The following is a 23,883-nucleotide window of genomic DNA, read 5'->3' as shown; positions in this document are numbered from 1 at the left end:
AAGTTGGCACACTGAGTATATAATCTCTGGTAGGGACACCCATATTGATGTAGTGGGCCTGATCTATCGTGATATTTCCTTTTCCCTTGTCTAGCCCTCTTAGAACCCATTCTTACACGTATTCCTCAGCTTTCTGCTACTATATATTAGCCAGATCATGGCTCTATTTTGATATGTAGTGTAACTCCTTCCATGTTCAGCTCTGTATTTGTCTCCCTGGGATCCAGCTCTTGCCAAGGTGTAGTGTCTGAGGTGCAGTAGAGGCGGAGTTGGGGGAGGGATATTGTCATCCCCCGACAGGTGAAGCTATTACAGGGTCTCCAAACAAGTCAGGGCTTGTTTCATCAGAGAGGGGAGGAAGAACTGTCTTTGCGTGCAAAGGGATATTCACTGGTCTTCAGGGATACAGAGTGGTCAGGTTCATCTGAATCCGCCAAAATGTCCTCAGGTAGGATTCTACTTTCTCTTAATAATGCTCAAGCTCTGACGTAGGAGGCATGGCTAGGCTTTGCATTCAATTTATGTAGTGATTGAGCAAATTATAGGAACTGACTGTGTGTCTGATTTCTGGCTCTGTTAGTTTTGTGGCAGCAAGAGATCACAATAAATGTTCCTTGATCTTCCAACCATGTCTTGAGCTGAGAATTTAAAACCCAGAGCTTGTCCTATTTATTTTCTTCTTTAAACTCTCCGGTGTAATGAGCAATAGCTGGACTTCTGTAGTCTTCATTCCCTCTGTAAATAGTCTCTCACAGTGGTCATCTGGTCTACCCAAACTTTCCCTTCAGTGGGCACTTTATGTCAAGCGACTGAATGTGATCATATGAGTAATTGCGTGCTATGGTTGTGTGTTTTCCATGTTTTAGTGGAATTATCTTTGCCTCACACCCAAACAAATCTCACGATAACTTCCAGATTCCCATCGCTGAGGATGTTTGCTCACAACTACTTCTATTACTAGATATTCTATTAGTCAGAACTCATTGTAAAAGCAGGATCTACTCTAAATATTTTGAAGAAGAAAAGATTAGACACAGAGAATTATAGGCTTACATTGAGGTAGATTGGAAGGACAGATTCTAGTTGATCCATCAGAAATGACCTCTGCAATCAAGAACAGATCCACAGGAGATCTATGTACTGAGACAACCAGGGGAACTGAGAGTGGCTACGGTGCAGGAAGCAGGGCCCTGGTATCAAGAGGTTAATGTCACTACTGCCTCTGATACAGCTCCCTATCAAAACAAAAGAAGCAGGAAAAAGGACAATTAACGAGGCAGAAAATTTTCAAATTTCTATGTCTTGTTAGCCAGGGAAACATCAAAAGCAAACAAGAACATAGTTTCAGCCTCATTTCCCCTTTCCAAATCTCACTCAAGTACATTTAATCTGAGGAACATATTTTGTACCCAAAACTCTAGTTGCAATAGATTAATGTTGTTTTCATTTTTCCCAAATCTCAGAGATAGGGTGGAATCTAGATTGAATAAGCTATCTACAATATTTAACGTTGCCCGCCAGTGAGAATTGCCACACACAGACTCAGGTGCAATCAAGCCTATTTATCTATTTTTAATGAGAGTTGTAAGCAGTAAATACTTGACTCAATTCTCATAGTGTGTACTTATAAACCATACTTTATGAAACTCATAAAATGAATGATTCTGACTCCCCCAGACTGAAGTCTATGATTAGTCTATTTTCCTCTTGTGTTTAGTATTCTTAAATCATGAAATAAATGGCATCCAGCGTGGCTGAAGTGACTTTGATATTTAGTTTAATACTTAATGGTATGCATTTTTCTTTTGTAATAAAGCCTTGATATATTAAAATCAATTAGCCAATAACTGTATGTGACTCACTAATATATTTGCATTTCAGGCACAGTAAACCCAAGCTGATCTTTTAACAATATGGTATGGAAGACTCAGTCTACCCTAGGGTAAAGAAGAGTCTTATCTTCTCGCTGAGGTGATTGAGCCAAACTGAGTATGCTGGCCATGTGACTTACTCTTGACTGCTAACTAATAGAATGGTTAGTTTGATATATTTGTTGATATAGGTCCAATATAAGCATATCTTTTATGTTGTTGATGTTGTTTTTATCAGTAACTGCGTTTTTAACTGAAGTAGAAATTCATAGAAAAAAATGAAAAATATAACTGTAGGCTAATTGGCTTTGAAGCTTTGGGGGATTCATTTTATTATGGAAGATTCAACTAAAAGAGAAATGCACATACACAACATGAAAGGTATCGACCACATGGAAACCACAGGAGAGAGCTCAATTGGCTCGCAATGGGCTATCTGATGCAGAGGTGCACATTCATAAAATAACTTCCATTGTGTTTGTTCTTTTTTTTTTAAAGATTTGTTTTTCTAAAAAATTTTTTTTCCCCCAAAGCCCCAGTAGATAGTTGTATGTCATAGTTGCACATCCTTCTAGTTGCTGTATGTGGGACTCGGCCTCAGCATGGCCGGAGAAGCGACGCATTGGTGCGCGCCCAGGATCCGAACCCCGGCCGCCAGTAGTGGAATGCACGCACTTAACCGCTAAGCCACGGGGCCGGCCCCATTGTGTTTGTTTTATTTTTGCTTGTTTATCTCCTCTAAGTAAGGGTTTACTCATTATTTGAAAAAGAATTCAATGAAAGGGAAAAAATACTAAGATAAGAGAAGAAACTCTTTTTAAAAAGTATCTTTCTGATATCTTATTTGCAAGTTTTAATTTTGTGGTAAAATATTTTATGGCATTTTACATTGTAACTCATGCTTGCAAACTTTTACTAGTTAATACATTAACCTTTGTAATTCTTGCCTAAGAATATTTATTCCCCAAGCTTTGATGAGAGAAGAATCTCCTCTATAAGGGTAATAAAGAAAATAAGGTGGCTACCTGTCAGAGTCAAGTTTTCAATTATTTTCCAGCCTTTTGTGTAGGAGTAATTGACACTTAAGAACATCTTTCCAAGGAAAATCCCTCTGACTGCTTTTATTTATTTATTTATTTGTTTATTGCAGTAACATTGGTTTATAACATTGTATAAATTTCAGGTGTACATCATTATACTTCTATTTCTACATAAATTACATCATGTTCACCACCTAAATACTATTTACAACCCATCACCACACACATGTGCCAAATTATCCCTTTCACCCTCCACCCGCCCTCCTCCCTCTCTGGTAACCACCAATCCAATCTCTGTCTCTATGTGTTTGTTTGTGGTTATTATTATCTACTACTTAATGAGTGAGATCATACGGTATTTGACCTTCTCCCTCTGACTTATTTCACTTTGCATAATACCCTCAATGTCCATCCATGTTCCTCTGACTGCTTTTAAACATTCAGCCTGCTTTGGGTTGCAAATGCCAATGGTATCACAGGGAAATTCACTTCTGATCGAGTGTCTAGAAGATTCACTCCATTCTCCAAATCTCTCTGCATGATGTAGATTAATCTTTGGAGGAGATAACCTTAATAGATATATGGTACAAAATTTTAAACATTATTTCACATACCATTTTCTAATTTACTGAAAATAAGTATTTCCAGCAAGATCACAAAAATCAGAATATAACATATACAAAATATCATTCTAATGAACCAGAAGAGCTATCTGATTTCTGTTGCAGTAGAATTTAGATCTAGGGAGTACATACCGTAAATTGCATTTCTAGCATGATCGAGCTGGATGACCAATAGAACCAAACATCATATTTGGCTCCTGAAATTAGCAATGAAAAGAAATGCTTCAGCTAAGTTATGCAATGATGACATTGGGGTCCATATTTGAAAGGACGACACGTACCCAGAGGATATACCCACGTTCGGCTTTAATAAACGTACAGGGTGTGGCAGAGCAGGAGAGAGAAAGCACAGGCAATCATCAATCATAGAGACACCAAATATTCCCAGGCACAGTCCTTCTTTGTCCTTCCTCAGTCACATAGGATGTACTTCATCTTTGCATAGGAACTACCAAGATAGATATGTGGTATCTCAGTGTCAGGGGAATCCAAGCTCAAGTTTACCAGGGGACTTGTACAATCCACATTATATGGTAAAGCCAGGCTGGAAAACCAGTTACATTGGGTGAAGGCTATGGATCTGTGCCAGCTTTGCAAACCCTATAAACCTACATAACCAAGCGCCCACCTTACCATTTTTAAATTCTTACTTCTCTTGTCTGGATTCCCCAAATATCTGTGTTTCTAGATTTTTGATTCCTCATCTGACTCTATTGTTAAATTCATTTAATTCTTTAACTTTTTTTCCCCATCAGTGCTGGCTATCAGCTTAGAATGATGATTTGGTAGAGGAGATAAGAACAAACAAACACATAGAGACAGAGATTGGGTTGGTGGTTACCAGAGGGGAAGGGGGCAGGGAGGAGGGCCAAAGGGATAATTAGGCACATGTGTGTGGTGCTGGATTGTAACTAGTATTTGGGTGGTGGACATGAGAACATGATCCAATCCAAGCAGCAATAGAAGTATAATGATGTACACCTGAAATTTATACGATGTTATAACCCAGTGTTACCGCAATAAACAAAAACAAAACAAAAGAAAAAAAAAAAAGGTGAAAGACGTAAAACTTTACATCTTTCTGTGTGCAAGATTGTTTTTATACTATGATATTTGGCGGTTCATTTGGAGATTTGCTTTGATGGGATGGGAATTTTGGGGTAAAGAATTTAAAATGAGTGACTTGGGAAGGAGGCAAGAGAATAACTGCTTTATACGATATTTGGATACAGAGCATTCATTGTAAATGTTTCAGTTATATATGGAAAACAGCTTTTGGTTAAATGGCACTCACTGGGATAAGATTCTATCTGCATTTCCCATTTTTATATTCACAATTTTTGGAGGAAACCTAAGAGGTCTTATTGGTAATATTAGAGCTCTTAATTTTAAATATAGCCAGCCCGTGCCACCATTTGCCGCATAGAACATGTGCAGTTACATTTTATTGTAACGTCATTGAGGTTCTCTGGGTGGGGACAGGATTTTCCTGTCACTGTAGTGGCCCTCACCACTTTCCTGTAGCAGGGATGGCTGATTCCAATCTACTTGCCTTTCTTACAAACGTTGATTGACTGTGCCCATTGACCCTGGGCTTCTTTTGAAGTTGCCAGAATGAACTTAATTGGCATTTTCAGCGTGTTTAATGTCCTGATAAAATTCAGTATCTCCCAAGTGTGATCTGTAGAAATCAATCCCGGAATAAAGATTTTGTTGGTTCATCAGGAGGCATATAATAAGAATAACAATAACAAAGTTAACATTACTTGAGTACTCATCATGTGTCAAGTTCTAAACTATACAAATTACATGTATTGACCCACATAATCCTCAATAATTTTATGAGGCCATAACTGTTATTATGCCCACTTTATAGTTATGGAAACTGATGCATAGAAGAGTTTAGTAATTGCCCAGTGCATACAGTAGAAAAAGTCTAAACTGGTATTTAAACAGATAAATTAGAGACTGGCCTGGTGGCATAGTGGTTGAGTTCAGCATGGCCTGCTTTGGCGGCCGGGGCTTCCCGGGTTTGGATCCCAGGGGCAGACCTACACCACTCATTAAGCCAGGCTGTGGTGGCGACCTGCTTACAAAATAGAGGAAGATAGGCACAGATGTTAGCTCAGGGCTAATCTTCCTCAACAACAAAAAAACCCAAAAAATCCAGATATATTAGTGAGAAGGTCCCAGAGTCAACATAAGATGAAACAGAACAAAGCAAGAAAAGCCATAGTCACAGCAATTAAAAAAGCTTTTTTCTTTTTAACCATTGTTCTTCATACACATTTGTCCATGGATTGTGCATTTTGAGTGACGTCCATTACTACAGTGTACGCTTTGGGGAATGCTTCATTCATTTAGTTAGATTCTCTGTTGCTGTACTTCCAGACCCCAGATCAGCTCTGAAGTTCCAGAGTTGCCTAGGAAACCTTGACTAAATAGATCTGAAATTTTCTCACCCTCGGGGGGGGAGGTTCAGGATATTTCATCACATTTCCTTCAGAAATCCACAAAGAGTCGGAGCTAAGCCAAAGGTTTCCCACTGTGACTGAGGGCGTGTTCCGTAAAGCCAGGAATTTTCGTTTGTGTTGTTTTCGTCTACACCCCTGGCAGTTACGATCATGCCTAGAACATAGTAGGTGCTCAAAAGATACTTGGTGAATAAATGAATTAAATAGCTATCATGGGTCATAACCTTAATACAGCCCAGATCTGTGCTCAACTCTGGAGCATAGGAGAAAAGACTGGCAGAGTAGTAAGGAAAGTGATTTCAAAGGGCTGTCATCCGTGTCCCCTGCCTCTCTTATTTCTCATCCTCATTTTTATTCCACAACACCCAAGAAAATTAAGAGCCAGCCCTGGTGGCCTAGTGGTTAAAGTTCGGTGCTCTCACCACTACGGCAGCCTGGGTTTGCTTCCCAGTTGTGGAACCATACCACCTGTCTGTCAGTTGTCACACTCTGGTGGCGGCTCATACAGAAGAACTAGAGGGACTTAAACTAGGATATACAACTATGTACTGGGGCTTTGGGGAGGAAAAAAAAATTAAGATGCACGTCTCAGTGAACTGGAAGACTTCTTTCATTTGATATACAGTTTCCTATGAGGGCAACAAAAAGATTTTCATTCACTAAATTCAGACGGCGAATACTTTTTGAGAGCTTATTACGTGGTAGCTATTGGATATATAGTAATGAGGAAAATACCCTATAAGCATCTATATAGTAATTACTACGGGCCTTTTATAAGTGCTGTATATATATATTTATTGAATCTTCACCACATTTTACATTTGAGAAAACGAAGGCCACAAAGCTAGTAATTGGCAGAGCTGAGATCGTGAACCTCATTGGCCATTTTTTAGAGGCCATGTTGTTCACCAGTAGGCTGTGGTTCCTACTCCAACTCTAGTGGAAATGAAAGACACATAATCACACAGAGCCTATCAAAATTACAAATGTGACAAGTGCTGTCAAGAACAGCAGAGGGTGTCATGAGAGAGTCTCGTGGAGGGCAGTCAGGGTAGGACTCTGAGAAGATGACATTTGAGCTGATATCTGGAAGGAGAGAAGTAGGGAGCCAAGATAAGAGCAGGGAGCCATTCTAGCTAAGGGGAACTATGTGTGAGGGGCAACGCAGGGCAGCCACCATGTTTGCTGTTTAAAGAACTGAGAGAAGGGCCTTGTGATGTGAGTTTAGGAGCTGGGAGCAGGGCAAGGACAAGGAAAGTAGGACGTATGGAGAAGCAGCTGGAGAGGGAGGCTCCAGATCATGCTGCGCCTTGCAGACCACGTAAACTTTTGTACACCATTTTTATTTCAGCGGGAAGTCATTGTAAGATTTTAGCAGGGATGCGACATGATCCTATTTGTGTTTTATGAATATCTTTCATTCTGCTTTTCATACTTTCAGAGTGAAAAATAGTCATGACAATTAATAGCACATTTTTGACAGAATGTTCCTTTTAGCAGATGTTTTTCTTCATTATTTCAGCAAGTTCACTTGTATCACAGATACAGTGTGTGAAAAATGCTTTTGATTACAGAAACCATATTTAAAACTATTTTCGAATTAAGTATTTATTTTACATAAATAATTACCATATGTATAAAAAGCAAATTTAGAAGATTTATACATGTTACCATGAATTAAAATAAAGGAGAAGATATGTGGCAGAGATACTATTAGATGTTTCACAGTATTGTTGATAAGTTACTAAAAGTAACTTTTCCAAAGCTATATAATGCTCATTGTGGGTTATGTACATGTTAAATAACATTGGTATATTTGGACACTTAGACAATAATTGCCATAAGGAGTACCGTTGCAGCAATATAAAATTATAATGTAATCATAAGAAGATAATTATAATGTAGACTATTATAATTATTAATATATAATTCTATAATAGAATTAACAAAACCTGTTCAGGTTTACTATTTCATTCATATTTTAAATATAATGAATTAAAAGGCAAAAAAATGCGAGCATTTTAGTGAAAGTCAGTAAAAAGAACGCTTATGCTAATCTGTATAACAAAGAACTACTAAGATTTAACAAGTTTGCACTGGTAGTGCAGATTCTTTGCAAAACCGCCCCGTAGAAGAAGAACTTAGCTACTTTACGGTGCTCGATATTTGTATCTCATTTATATAAACAAGTGTCTTTTGGAATCAGAAGTAAAAACCATGGTCTGTAGCAGTGGTTAAAAGTAGACGCTGTTGCTCTAACAAAGAATATTTGTCTTCCTGATTGGCAGGAGCTCAGCTCTAAGCATCCGGAGCAGGCTCACGGTCCAGCAGCGCTCCCTGGAGGGCGATGGCAAAATAGCAGCCTGTCAGACCGCAGGTGGAAGGCGAGGAACCAGCTATAATGAAACGCGTTTCGACTGCGGAGCGCACGGAGGTGACAGGTTAGACAGCAAGAGAAATGGCATAATGCAGAGTCAGTTAATGATTCTAGCAGCTTTCAACCGCTGAGAATGTTACAATTGGGAAGGGAAGGTGGCACATGTGAATTATCTCTTGATAACAGTCAGGGAAATCCTTCAAAGATTTGAATGTTCTTGCCTATTAGGACATGCGGAAATATTTAGATTGTGGTGATAAAGCATTAATGTCAGTTTTTTAAAGGCTATATTATGGAATCTGTCACTTGTCAAATGCGAGAATGCAAATATAAAGAAACCTCTGAATACAGCCTAGAATATGTGCTAGTGGTTCCATTGTTATGGCGAAAGGCTGTCCTCTGGTTAATTTACCATTGATAAATTTTTGATACAGCCAAATATCACTGGGCTCTCACCAAATTGTACAGGAGAGTGTTCATTCATATTTTAAGGTTACCTGAAAATACAAAATAGTCAAAATATAAGTGGGAAATATTATTAGCCAGATACCTCTTCTTTTTAATTATGCACAGATACAATTATTCTTTTAAGTGGAGTTGAGTAAGAGATGCTCCTGAAGTCCTGGAAATTCTGCAATTATAAAATAAGAGTGATGGGGACAATTGTGGTTTATCAATAAGAGGCATTGAATAGTAGTTAATACTTTCAGGCCATGGCAAGGAGTCTTAAAGAGGGATCTCTTCCAGGATCTTCTCAGGATTTCTGTGGGTTTTTGGTTCCTGGCCATTCACTATGTCCAGGTGACTTGCTTAGTGCATAGTAACGTGGCATGACCTCCAGTTTCAGCTTAAAGCCTCTTGTTGAAAGTATGAGTTAATATTAGTTCTAATACTGGATTCCTAGCAAAGCTATTAAAATAAAATAATACCAGAGCAAGTTTGTCTTTTTCACTTACCAGCCATACCAGAAATTGAATTCACAGCCTCAGAAATGAATTATTTCCACTTAAGTAGTTGTGTAACTGCACATAATAGCATGACTTTTTAATAGCTCTAAAGACTAATCTTTTATGAAGCACATACTTCTACACCAGGCATGAGGCACTATGTTAGTAAAACAGACATGGACTTTCCCCTTCATGGAGCCTGAAGGATAATTTATTAATCTTACAGCAGTCATCGATTTGGTTAATGTGTTGCTTGTGTTTGAACAAAAAAAAAGTTTAGAATGTTTAAAAAGGATTGGCTTTGGGTAGAAAGTTAGATTCCTGCATCTTAGTTCAGGCAACTGCAGAATGAGGGAGCCTATGGTAATAAATAGACAGCGCCATGCTAGGTTAGGGTGGAGACCATGTGGATCGTTATCAAGGGCCAGGCACTGTGTTTACACCGGCATGGACTATCCGACTGGATCCTCATGTAGTTCAATGAAGTAGATATTCTTATTATCTACATTCAATACTCAGGGATTGGAGGTTGAGGTGTAATTAAATCAATTGCCCAAGGTCACGCAACTAGTAAGTGCTTTTTTTTGGTACAGAAGATTGGCCCTTAGCTAACACTTGTTGCCAATCTTCCTCTTTTTGCTGGAGAAAGAGTGGCCCTGAGCTAACCTCTGTGCCCATCTTCCTCTATTTTGTATGTGGGATGCCGCCACAGCATGGCTTGATGAGTAGTGCAGGACTGCGTCAGGGATCTGAACCTACAAACCTGGGCCACCAAAGTGGACCACACTAAACTTAACCACTACGCCACTGGGCTGGCCCCAGTAAATGCATATTTTGATTTTTCTCACCCAATAAAAAAACTGGAAAGTGGAAGATTTTTAGAAAGAAATAATTCACCTAATTAGGGCTTTAATACATGATTAAATAGTAAAACCACAGAGATGCCGGTGATAGGCAGCCAATGGGACTCAATAACTGTGAGCCTCGCTGCTCTCTATAGACTGTGTTACTGCTGTTATAGACCACTAAATTTTTCCTGCTAATGCCCATTCCAGAAAGAAGTCTTCACAATATTATAATGATTAGACATGAACCTGAAGGATGGAACTCTCTGTCAGGAACAATCTTCTGATTCTCCAAAAAAGCTTTTAAACTGTTTGTACACAAATCATTCAGCCAAGAGCAAGCCATCAGAAATTCTTAGTAGGAGGCAAAAGAGAGGTCAGAGCAGATTACCGCAGCTGGTGGGCACTCAACTAAAGGAAGCTTCTAAAATGAAAAAAACAAAACAACAAGGCTTTGCCTCCTTTCCTTCATAATAAAATGCTGACACAACCTTAATTATAATGTTATAAACAGTACTGTTGGACTGCTGCTTCACCATATGGGACTGAGGACCATAAATGTGTTATATATTGGTTCTTAGGAAAGGAAAATTTAGAATAGACTGTTTGTAAGAATCATATTTTTATGAGTCTGCTGAAGAGTAGCTGAATGTTGAATCAAATCACGAATTCTCTAGACCATCATAATCAGAGTAGGCAAAGTATATATTTGCTCAGGGAAACATCTGTTAAGGAATTTCTCCTGAGTCTCATCAGCAGTTGGCAAGCCTTGTTGCTTTAACTGTGTTTTCATGATTGGCCCGTCTGCACAATAGTTTACCCTGGTTGTCCTTCTACCACTAATTCACTAAAGTCATAACCTTTTTGATGGCCTGCCTTTGTTGATAATGCTCACAACAAAATTTAAATTAGAAAATCACTCACTGATTTGTGCTTTATTCAGTTGTAGTCTCGAATTTTATATACATGCAAAGAGCTCTAAAAAAGGATATGTATAGTAAGTTATGAAATGAGTGGGAATCAACCATGCTTTTTACATTTATAACTCAGCTCCTTTTGGAATATTACAGAAGCTGTATCTTTACCTTACAATGCTTTGTTCTCAGTCATCAAGCCATCATTTCTAACACTTCTTGGTGAAATTATTGAAATTGGTTAAATTATATACATAGAAAAATCTTTTTTAGTCCAAAGAGAGGCAGCTTCCAGCAAAATACACTTTCATCAAACTATCAAATCAACAATAGGAAATAAAGCATTTTCTGGAAAAAAAAAGAATAAAACCAGAAAATCACCTTTGACACATTTATCTCATTAACATATATTGCCGGTGACATAAATACAATATATCATGAACTTTTTGGGATATGTTTGACATTAAATCCATATATAACCAGGATCATGTTACTTTCTTTCTGGTTTTCCATTTGGTGCTCCCCAGGTGTCACATAGCAAATGAAATACTATCTTGATAAACCCATTTGTATATTGTTGCATAATGTTTTACAGTTGATCCGCAAGTGAATTAATTTTTTTAATTGTGGTAAGACCACTTAACATGAGATCTATCTTCTTAACAAATTTTTAGCGCATGACACAGTATTGTTAACTATAGGCACCATGTTGTCCGTAGATCTCTAAAACTTATTCATCTTATATAAATGAATCTTTATACTTGTTGAAGAGCCACTCCCCATTTACACCTCCCACCAGCCCCTGGCAGCCACCATACTAATCTCTGCTTCTATGAGTTTTTGACTATTTTGTATATCCCATAACTGGAATCATGCAGTATTTGTCCTTCTGTGACTGGCTTATTTCTCTTAGCATAAAGTCTTCCAGATTCATCCATGTTGTTGCATATGGCAGGATTTCCTTCTTTTTAAAGACTGAATAATATTCTGTTGTATGTATATACCACATTTTCTTTATCCATTCATCTGTCAATGGACATTTAAATTGTTTCTATATCTTGGCTATTGTGGATAATGTTGCAATGAACATGAAAGCGCAGATATCTCTTCCAGATTCTGATTTTAATTTGAGGATGTGGAGAAATTAGAACCCTTGTACACTGTTGGTGGGAATGTAAAATGGTGCAGCTCCTATGGAAAATAGTATGGAGTTTCCTCAAAAAATTATAGTAGAACTACCATACGATCCAACCATCCTACGTCTGGGTAAATATGCAAGTGAATTATTTTTGATGTGGTACTTGCTCATACCATATCAAAATATCATAAAAGACCTGAACAGACATTTCTCCAAAACAGATATTCTCCGCAGATGGCCAACAGGCACATGAAAAGATGTTCAACGTCATTAACTATCAGGGAAATGCAAATCTGGTGCAGCCACTATGGAAAACAGTATGGAGATTCCTCAAAAAATTAAGGATAGAACTACCACACAATCCAGCTATTCCACTGCTAGGTATTTATCCAAAGAATGTGAAAACACCAATTCATAAAGAAACATGCACCCCTGTGTTCATTGCAGCGTTGTTCACAATAGCCAAGACTTGGAAGTAACCTTAGTGCCCATCAAGGTATGAATGGATAAAGAAATACTACTCAGCCGCAAGAAGTGATGAAATCCAGCCATTTGTGACATCATGGATGGATATTAAGGGTATTATGCTAAGTGAAATAAGTCAGAGGGAGAAGGTCAAAAAACATATTTTCTCACTCATAAGTAGAAGATAAAAGCAACAACAAACAATCACATAGAGACAGAGATTGGACTGGTTGTTACCAGAGGGGAAGTGGGGAGGAAGGAGGGCGAAAGGGATGATTGGCACGTGTGTTTGGTGACGGATTGTGGTTGGTATTTGAGTGGTGAACATGATGTGGTCTATGCAGAAATAGAAGTATAATGATGTACACCTGAAATTTATAAAAGTTATAAACCAATGTGACTACAATAAAATAAACAAAAAAAAAAAAAGAAAAAAGAAAAAGAAAAAAATACCATATAATTACTAATATAGAATAATATAAGATTGCAGCTTTCTCTGACATTTCCTCTGGTCAAAGCATTGGTATACTTGGTCAACAATAAGCATGGACAAGAAGGAAAGTAATATTTCTGTTGTGTGCAATATCGACCTGCAGTCGCAGATGATATTATTAAGTTTCAGTAATTGTTTAGGTCATCAATCTCTGGCAAGAACCTTTCAGAGTGCTTGATGATAGCACAAGCACCAAGCTGTGATGCATTAAAAAATGATGAATCTCTGTCCAGGTAAAGCTCTGCCCTTTGGCTATCATAATGTATCCCCATTTTGTTTACAAATGGTTATTCACTATGCTAAATGGCACCAGGGTACATGAGATTTTATAAATAGTTGAAATGTTGGCACTAGCTAATATCAGAACTTATCTAGTTGAAAGTGTAATTGGAAGTCTAGGGAAAATAATCACAGTTACCTGTAAAATAAATGACTTCGGTAAATTAAAATCATTGTGATCAGCTATTTAAATGATTCAAGATTATTTGTTTAAAATATCATGCTCTTCAAAGAATAACTCATTTTTAACTTTCAATTTTCACTTTTAAAAATAAAGTCTATGTTTCCTACCTAAACATAACTTTACATCATCATACATAAATTTGGTAATTTATAAATTTCAAAGGAATCTGTTTCTCATCTTTGCTGTCAGATTCATTAAGTCATCAGCCATATTATGCCCATGTTATTTTAGTTTGGAATAAGAAGATTTTATTTGATGGGAAATTTTATTTCCTGAACACACAATGGAAGTGGCTTTCTTTATCTGCCTCACTCCTATGTATCTGTCCTTACTAATCAAAGGTGGCATTTTACAGATATATAGGAGGAAAGTTGTGCAGTGCTTGCTGTAATTCCTTTTATTTTATTTTTTTGACCTAAGTGTTTTGTCCTGCATCTGTGTTTATTATGATAGTTATGCTAGTTCTGGCTCTATTATCATTCTTTATTCAATGAATGTGGTAACACCTCCATTTTTATCAGTGAATTTTTTCAAACATACAGAAAAGTATGGAAACAATATGATCGTGACAAAGGAAAATGCACTAAGCTTTCAAATCTTTAACATTTTGATAGATTTAGATTTTTTAAGAAATAAAAGAACACAGAAACAATTGGCAACCCATGCCAGGTTGCCCCCCTTCCCTCCATTCATATACTGTTCATTAGAATGCTTGTCAATTTCAGGTATGTATTTATGCTATTACTGCATAAGGATTTATCCATGTAATGTTTCGTATACTTTCTGTCTTTATGCAAATAGTCTGAACTGTGAACATCCTTATTTATCTTGCCTTTATTTTTCAGTATTCTGTTTTTGAGTTTTCACCATGTTAATACATATCTATCTGTTTCATTCATTTTAAGTACTCTATATCATGCTATTGATGGAGTATATTACAATTTATTTAATAAGTAGTTAGGCTTGTGTCCAATTTTTCAAATGTTGTGCTTTTCTATAACTTTACCAGGATAGTACCATATTGCCCTTCAGGGTATTTGTATAACTTTACATTTTTGACAATGTATAATAAAAGTTCCCCATTTTTCCACAACCTTATCAATGGTTAATATACAATATTTTCAATTTTGTCAATCTGATGGATATGAAATAATATTTTATTATTGTTTTGTTTTTCATTTCCCTACTCAGAAATGAGCTTGAGTGTCTTTTCACACATTTATTGGACACTGGTTTGGCACTGGGCTACCTATGCGTATCTTTTCCTCACTTTTTTGGCTGTTTGTGTATTTTTTTATTACTTAGTAGAAGCTCTTCATATATTCTTATAACTACTCCTTTTTCAGTTAAGTAAATTGCAAATAGTCTCTCCCAATTGACAGCTGGTCTTTTCACTTGTTTATGGTCTCTAGTTGAAGAGCTAAAAATTTAATATATTCAAATTCATCAGTCTTCTCTTTTATGTTTTGAGTTTCTAAATCATGTTTAAGAAATCTTTCCCTACCTTGTAGCTAAAAAGATATTCTACTATATTTTCTTTCTTTTTTTCTTCATAGATTAGGTCTTTCATTCACTTAGAATGGATTGTAAAGTGTATCTCTAATTTTATTTTTATTGTATATAACAAAATCTGTTCTCACAGTAACGTTTATTGAAAAACACACTCTTTACTTATTTTTAATGCCCCTTCTGTTATGTATCGAGTTTCTAAATATTCATGGGTCTGTTTTTGTCCTTTCAATTCTATTGCATTGGTCTAATTTATACCTTTATACTAAGGCTTGGTATCTGTTAGGACAAGACCCATTAATCAATGGCAAATTCATGGGGCACTGTTGTTCAAACTGGAAACAATTCCTCTTTCTCAAGATGGCGTTGGAGACCCCCACCTGGTTCTTTCTTCTTTCTTTCTAACTTATTTTTGTCTCATTGCTCTCCCATGTGAATTTTAGAGTAAGATTGTCAAGTTCTATGAAAAATCCCACTGGAATTTTCCTTGGAATTGAGTTGAAATTAATAATTAGTTTGGAGAGATTTTTTTTTATGATATTATGACTTTTCAACCATAAGCATGATTTATTTCCATTTACGCAAGTCCTTATTTATATTATTCAACATGTTATTATAATTTCTGTTAGATGTATTGCTAGTTATTAGAGTTTCATGGAGATTTTGTTTGGCTTTGATATTTGGCCAAAACCAGCTATTCAGTGTGGCTTCAACCTTGGTCTTCAGAAGATGAAATGGCTGCAAGCCAACTTCAATATAATTTCTGGCATCCCTGAACTTGAGTATGATCAATAATTCTGTGATCTCAAAGGTTTCTTTCATATTTAAAGAGAGTTACAACATCAGTAACAAGACATGTTATTTGGATTTATTGTGAGTATCTGAATGTTCATTTACAAATATATGTAAATATTCTAGATATTAGAGTGAAAATTCTCCTTATGTTGTTTTTGTGGTAAAAATCTGTTATTTTGAAATAAAAATGTTGATTATTGCAAAAGTACAATGCCATAGGAACTAATAATGACTGTAAAATGTTAATATCGTGACAAAACTATTATAAACTTTCAAATAGTTAAGTATGTAGGACAACAACTTTGAGGATTAAATTTGAATTTGAGAATGAAATTAGAATATTAACAGAAAATGTGTTAGCTACTTAAGAAAAAATATTCAATACTCTTTGAACCAACAAATGTTTATACAATTTAAATAATACAAGGCAGAATATTAGAGATTATATGATAGTTCTAATCTTTGTGCAATTGTTCAGTGTACAGTAACCAAAGACTTAAATGAAGGAAACTAAGAACTCTGACTTTTAAACAGTTATCTTCCCTTAAGGAGTTTTTGCCCTTAAGCAACCATAATTGAAAATGAGTGTCCATTTAATGGCACGGATGTTCTGTGCAGGGGCTGCACAAACAACCTAGCAGCTGAAATTATGAAGAAATAATATTTTCTGCATTGTGAAATTTAAAAAATAATTTTGACAACAAACCTATAAAATAATAAAATTGTAATAAAATTTATATTTTTTAATGAAGTTTCAGATTTATTCTTGTATTCTAGAAGTTTATCTGTGGTAGTCATATCTGGCTTTGTCTCAACTGTGGTCATATATTGATATTAACATTAGGGCACTTGGTCTTTAACCAAAATATGCATTTGGTGCACGTCTACAAGATCCTAGAAATAGTGTCTAATAGTGTCTGCTATATACTAGATGTATGTACTGTAATAGTTAATATAATCTTATTTCTTTCAATTTCATTTCTAATAGCTTATTATTAGGATATTATTGAGTTATTTGATATTTTATCTATAAAGTTTGATGAACTTATTAATTCAAATAGTATATAGGTTCCCCTGATTTCTCTGTGTGAAAAACAATATTGCCTGCAATTAAAGATTGATTTCTGTCTTTCTTTTTAAGTCTTATATACATGGTTTATTTTCCATATCTAATTGTAGAAATGGCAGTAGAGGACATCTTCACTTTGTTCCTATCCCCCTTGGAATTTAAAATTTTTTTTGCCCACAAAATAGGACGTTTACTGTGGATTTTTGAGAAAATGCCTTTTTTTTTTTTCCCCATGAGGAAGATTCTCCCTGAGCTAACATCCAAGCCAATCTTCCTATACTTTGTATGTGGGTTGCTGCCACAGCATGGCTGATGAGTGGTGCAGGTCCATGCCCGGGATCCAAACCTGCGAACCAGGGCTGCTGAAGCAGAGCACTCCAAACTCAACCACTACGCCATAGGGCCAGCCCTGAGATAATGCCTTATCAGCTTAGGTAGACTACTCTTCTGTTCCCAGTTTGCTGAATTTTTGTTTGTTTTTACATGAATGAGTGTTGATTTTAGTGGATGCTTTTTACTATTTGTTGAGGTAAATAGATCTCTCCTTTAATCAATTGATATGGTTTATTCAATTAACTTATTTTTTTATGTTTAAACACCCTTGAAATTTTTGGAAATAGTCTATTAGTTATCATGTATTTAAAAAAATATACTGTACTGAATTAAATTTAATAATATTTTATTTAGAATTTCTCCATCTGTGTCCATGAATGGACTTTGTCCAAAATGCTCCCTATTTTTGTATTGGCTTTGTCTACATTGAACATCAAGTTAATATTGCCTAATTGTATTTATAGAGGATCTTTCATTTTTTTTGGATTCCCTGAAATAGTAGGCATAATTACAACTTATTTGTCTTTTGAAAGAAGAAGTTCAAAAGTTTCCTGGGAAAAGTTTCCTGTAGAACTGTCTAGATCTTTTTTTTGGGGGGTTGTGTTTTTTATAGGGGACAAGGCAAAATTTTGGTTACCTTCAGTGTTGTTAATGATTATCGTTCATTCACTTTTTCAATTTCATATAGAAAAAAATGGTCATTTATATATTTTCTAGAAAATTATTGTTATTATTTATGTTTTCAAATCTATTCCCATAAAGTTGCTCCTAGTATTCTGTTACAATTAAAAAAAACTCCTAATGTATCTGTAGTTATATTCCCTTTTATTCCTAATAACAATTTAGTTGCTCTCTTCTTCTGTAATAAGTATGGCTGGAAACAATATTATTTTATTTTTCAAAAATCCTGATATTGGCTTTATTGATTGTTACCAGAGAACATGTTCTCTTTGACATTGATTCTTTGAAAATTGTTGAGGCTTTTTTGTGACATTATGAGATCAAATATTACATGTATCCTTAGAAAGAATTTTTTTAAAACTATTCTCAGGGTTTCTTGGAGAAGTGATTGATTCCACAGCTGGGGCAGGGGTAATAAAAGATGAGCCTGGAGCATAGTTTGGAGTCAAAAAGTAAGAAAGTTCTCAAAAAAAAAGATAGGACTTGTTGAAAAGACAAAGGAGACAACATGAAAGTCCCAATGACGAAAGGTATAGCAATTTCAGAAACAAAATAAATAATGATAGTATTTAACCTATGAATAAAGAAATATACATGAGTCCATACTAATATAAACAAATAAATAAATAGGTGGGGAGAAGGAATGACTCTCTCTTACAGAAAAATTCCAATTAATAAATATATAAGAGAAGGAAATAGTGGATCACCATTAGAATTCCACAGTAATAATTACTGCAGGCAAGATTATTGCAGGCAAGAGCAGGCTCAAATTACTAGGCAAAAAATTTGAGGAGAAACAGGACATTTTCCTAGTTTCAAAATATCTCCCTTAAGATATTTGGTTAAAAAGGGGAAAATTAAAATTTTATAGTGAAAAAACCTGGCAGACATCAGCTTAAGCAAGTGATCGAGTTAACATCCCCAGTAATAAGACATATGGGTATTAGGTACTCCCTGACTGGATGTACTGAAAAGGACACAGCATAATTAGTATGCTTGCCAACAATGCATAAACTCTATTTAATCATGAGAAAACATCAGACAAACCCAAATTGAGAGACAGTCTGCAAAATAACTGACCAATACTTTCCAAGAAACTGTCACAGATTGGAGAAGACTAAGGAGACACGATGACTGAATGCAGTGTGGAATCCGGGATTGGATCCTGCGGCAGAAAAAAGACGTTAGTGTGAAAACTGGTGAAATCCAAATAAAGTCTTTAATTGCATTGTACTAATGCTACTTTCTTAGTTTTAATAATTATACTGTATTTATGTAAGGTGTTAACATAAAAGGAAGCTGGGTGAAGGGTATATGGAACTCTTTGTGCTATTTCTGTAAGTTTAAAATTATTTTTGCAGATAATAACAAAAAGAACACGTAGTTCATGTGTCTCATGTGCAGGATATCTACATATGTACTAGAACACTTATTTTTGAACATTAAATCTTCAATTATTTGGTTTAATCAGTTTCTGTTACAGTTGTATTAAAATTTCCCACTATGATGGTGGAGTTATCAGTTTCTAGATGGAATAGAAAATACAGTCACAATTTTTATCTTTTCGTATAAAAGTTTAATCCTTTAATATTTATTATAATTACTGATATATCTTAGCTTTTTAAAAAATGTTTTATCTTGTGTTTATTATCTACAGCAGTATTCCTCAATATATGTTTTCCCTTTCTTCTGAATGAACAGACTTCTTAACTGGGCACAGGGCTTACTGCAATAAATATTACATGTCCCAGCCATCCTGGAGTTAAGTGTGAGTATGTGACTAAATTTTAGCCAATAGAATTTAATACCAGCCTTCCAGAGTCTTCATTATGAGACAATGGGAGATGCCATTCCTTTCTTCTTCTTTGTCTCTTCCAGCATTATTGTGCCTGGAATATGGATGCTTCCTTATAATATGAGGATAAGGACCCTACCCCAGGGATGGCTGAATGGTGAATTGGATAGTATCTCAGGATAGTATTGAACTGAGTGACCATACCACTCTGGACTTCTTATCTCAACACTATGTGATTAATGTGAGTACAAAATAAACCCCTTCCTTATTTAAATCAACATGTGTATGTGTTTCTTGTAGCTGAGTCTAGTCTTAAGAAATACACATTTTCCCCCATAATTCTTCTTCTGTAACTTCTATTGAGTTGATAATTTTCTATACTCCCTTATTTTTCTCTGCATGCATGGAGAAGAATATAGATCTTATTTTTTCAGCAAACATACTTAATTATATATTTTAAAATAAAGTCTAAAGTTATTTGTATCTTCTCTTAAGTGAGATACAGACCATATTAGAGTCAAATAGGCATTTAGTTTCCTTGTCCTCATTTTGTTATTATTATCTAGACTCATTGCTGCCCAATAGAACTTTCTGTTATGATAGAAATATACTGTATCCAATGTGGTAGCCACACATGGTTACCAAGCAGTTCAAGTGTGTTTAGTGCAACTGAGACAATGAATTTTTAATTTTATTTAATTTAAATTAATTCAAAATTAAATTTTAATACCCACCTTTGGTTAGTAGCTAAAATATAGGACTGTGCAGGTAGAGTTTTAATTTTCATTTTCTCTCTATCATTTAAACAAGAGGTGAGTCAGGAAATATCTAAGCTGTATTTTCTGTCTGGGAGTCCCATCTCTCTCTTCTCCTATGACAATGCTACCTGTTTCAGGATTTACCTTAAATCCCATTACCATTCATTAATTACCCTCCTTTCCTCATGGAGTCACAAAATATTCTATCTCAAATCATCTAATCTAAGCCCTTTATTTGACAGATGGGGAAAAAGAGACTAAGAGAGTTAACTCAGGATTATTAAATTTAATTAGTTTTATGTGACATTTCATATTCTGTCCTGGTTGCTGACTTTGAAAAAGTTAATTTCAACATCCTTGTATAATATAGTCACATTAAATATTGCTTGTAATAACTGTTGTTTAAAGATTAGAAATATTCTTTTTTGTATTGAGAATTTTTTTATAGTATACTACTCGGTAAATCTCAAAGGAAGAGCTGAAATGTACCATATATTAATGGTAGTAATATGCTAATCCTCGTTTAAGAATATTAAAGTAGAATGGATGGATATCATTCCCAAACTAAGTTTAAAGTGCTCTTATAAATACAAGGTGTTAGTAAATATTATACACCTGCATTTGCATTGTCTTAGTTTGATATGATAAACTGACACAAAGTACTATAACATCCAATTTAAGAGGGAAAATACAGGAAAAATACATTCCCACTCTAAAGATTTAGTTTATATTATTCATTACTAGTCCCACTAAAATAATGAATAACATGACATAGACTTTATGAAGACTAAAAACATTAAAAGGACTGAAAGATTAGCATTTTTTTATGTTAAAGTGTACAAAGGTTTATGTCTAAGCATCCTGAAATGCTGACAAAGAAACTTTTTTGAGGGAAGAAAAAGTGTTGCATGGTAATTTTTATACTATATAAAAAGTGTGTAGGAAGTAAGGGCATTAAAAATTTAAATCCCATTAGACTAGAATAGAAATTTACAGCTCAGAGAGACCTTAGAAATAATCAAATCCAATCCCTTCACAAGTAATGACACTGAATTTTGAGGAAGTTAACTAACTTCTCTTAGAAAACACAGCAAATTAGCCAGAATCAGAGCTACCATTGAGGTCTGCTGTTCCCTGTGGAGTATGCTTTCCACTAACCCAGGCTGTGTCTCCAGACATCATGTTTGTTCAGAATGTATTTTAAAGAACATGAGATGGTACTTTTACTGAAAGATTCCATCTACAGGAATGTTCATGTATCTTTCACTTATTTTGTAGGATAGAATGGAGGTAGGGCATCTCTGCATCATCATTTCTGTGGGCTAAATGAACTATTTGCTGCCAGTTATCAAGGATAAAAGAAGGAAGTATTATCATTAACTAAATGCCTTGGCCTCAACATTTCCCCCACTTTCTACTTTAATGATAATAACCCATTTTTCTCTCTCATTCGAATGTCATCATCAACTGTTGTAGCATTTTTCTTCAACACAGGGCTTATTCATACAATGAGATTTTATTAGGCATCTTCTACTGACCAGACACTGTGCTAAGCACTGGAATGCCATGTAAAATAAAAGGGAGAGATCCATGACCTTCATGTAGAATGCATCTTATAGTAAAAGTAGTCCTTACATTACATGGCAGCAAACATTATCTAGGGACACAGAGTAATCAATGGAAGCAATAGGATCAAAAACACAAAGATCTTAAGTAACCTGAGGACAGAAAAATATTGATTGGCTGGGCAAAATGAAAGCCACTGATAACCTTAGTGATTCGAAGAATGAGGTTAAATGAAATAACTTCTGAGGCAATTACCATGGCAGCATGGAGTGCTCAGCTGAGAATTAAAACTGAAGCTAGAAGGCAGTTGATGGTTTGCCAGAGTAAAGTGGCCCAGGGACTGGAAGTTTCACGTAGATGAAGAACAGCAATCAGTTAGAAAATGAGTGATCTGGAAATATCATTTGGTCAGAGAGAGCCATTTTGGAGTTCAGATTTCAGGGATGATAAGATGTATTAGTGTTCTCCAGAGAAACAGAACCAATAGGGTATATATCTGTAGATAGAGAGACAGAGAGAGAGAGAGAAAGAGAGAGAACACTATGGACTGAATTGTGCCCCCCCCAAATTCATATGTTGTAGCCCTGACCCCCACTGTGATGGCATTAGGACATGGGCCTTTGGGAGGTAATTAGGTTTAGATGAGGTCATGATGGTAGGGCCCTCACGATGGGATTGGTGCCCTTATAAGAGGAGACACAGACAGCTTGCTTTGTCTTCCTCTCCACATGTGAGGGCACAGTGAGTAAACCAGGAAGAGAGTCTTTACCCGGAAATGAACCTCACTAGACCTTTGATCTTGGACTTCCCAGGCTCCAGAACTGTGAGAAATTAATTTTTGTTATTTAAGCCTCCCAGTCTATAGTATTTTGTTATGGTGGCCGTAGCAGAGTGAAGGAGAGATTAAGGAATTGGCTTATTTGATTGTGGGGTCTCACAAATCTGAACACTGTAGGGAAGGCCAGCAGACTGGAAACTAAGGCGAGAGTTGAGGTCACAGTTTCGAGTTTGAAATCCATAGGGCAAGGAGGCAGGCTAGAATCTCAAGAAGGATTAGGTGCTGCAGTCTTGAGACAGAATCTAGAGATGGATTGGAGAAGTGAAAATGAAACCTCTGCCTCTGGAGTTGACAGTGAGCACGTGGGGAGCTACACTATTGGGATTATCCACAGTCACCCATTTGGTGGTGACACGAGGTACGTGATATAACTAATGTACCTTTGTTATTCTTAGAACACATTCAGAATCTTTTTGCATTTTCTCTCTTTGATGACCCAAACTGTAACAGGAAGTTTGCATAGCTGGCGATATTTTCAATGTGTCTTCAGCTTAGTAACTTTGCTGTATTTTTTCATTTGCCATTCCAATATTTAATATTGTCATATAACTTTTTTATTGTGGCCTAACTGGATTGTTTTATTAAAAATACATTTACCACTGCCAATACCGCTATTCAAATGTATTGAGTGGTTAGGAAATATCATGGTATTACATGTAATTAGCGTCATGTTCCAATTATCTACTTTTCATTCTAAAAAGAATTTGGCTTTATTATCTGTATTGTAAAATCTAGAGGACAAAAGCAATACACTGATGGTTATGCAGAGGGAGCCCCTGCTTTGTATTTGCAAATCCATAGACACAGCATATGCATTTATTTGCAGCTAGAACATAATTAAGCTGAATGGAAGCCATCATTTGTACTATAGTCGTACTGTTCTACATGT

At 35.8% G+C, this 23,883-nt stretch overlaps 1 long non-coding RNA gene across 2 annotated transcripts; it reads left to right on the top strand.

Annotated features, from left to right (window-relative positions):
* Positions 1-384: 384 nt before the first annotated feature.
* On the top strand, positions 385-20,106 carry LOC147913316 (uncharacterized). Of its 2 annotated transcripts, none has more exons than XR_015548791.1 (5): positions 385-448; positions 1,882-2,035; positions 8,297-8,449; positions 19,739-19,805; positions 19,916-20,106. It is a non-coding gene; the product is annotated as an uncharacterized LOC147913316 (long non-coding RNA). The 2 variants fall into 2 exon arrangements; XR_015548792.1 differs by having other exon boundaries at positions 19,695-19,805.
* The last annotated feature ends 3,777 nt before the right edge of the window (positions 20,107-23,883 follow it).

Source organism: Ceratotherium simum, chromosome 28, assembly GCF_057802395.1.
Source record: "Ceratotherium simum simum isolate JZ-2026a chromosome 28, ASM5780239v1, whole genome shotgun sequence".
In the NCBI taxonomy this organism is placed as follows: Eukaryota; Metazoa; Chordata; class Mammalia; order Perissodactyla; family Rhinocerotidae; genus Ceratotherium; species Ceratotherium simum.
Note: the sequence above shows the minus strand (reverse complement) of the source record. Positions and strands in the feature narration are given on the sequence as shown.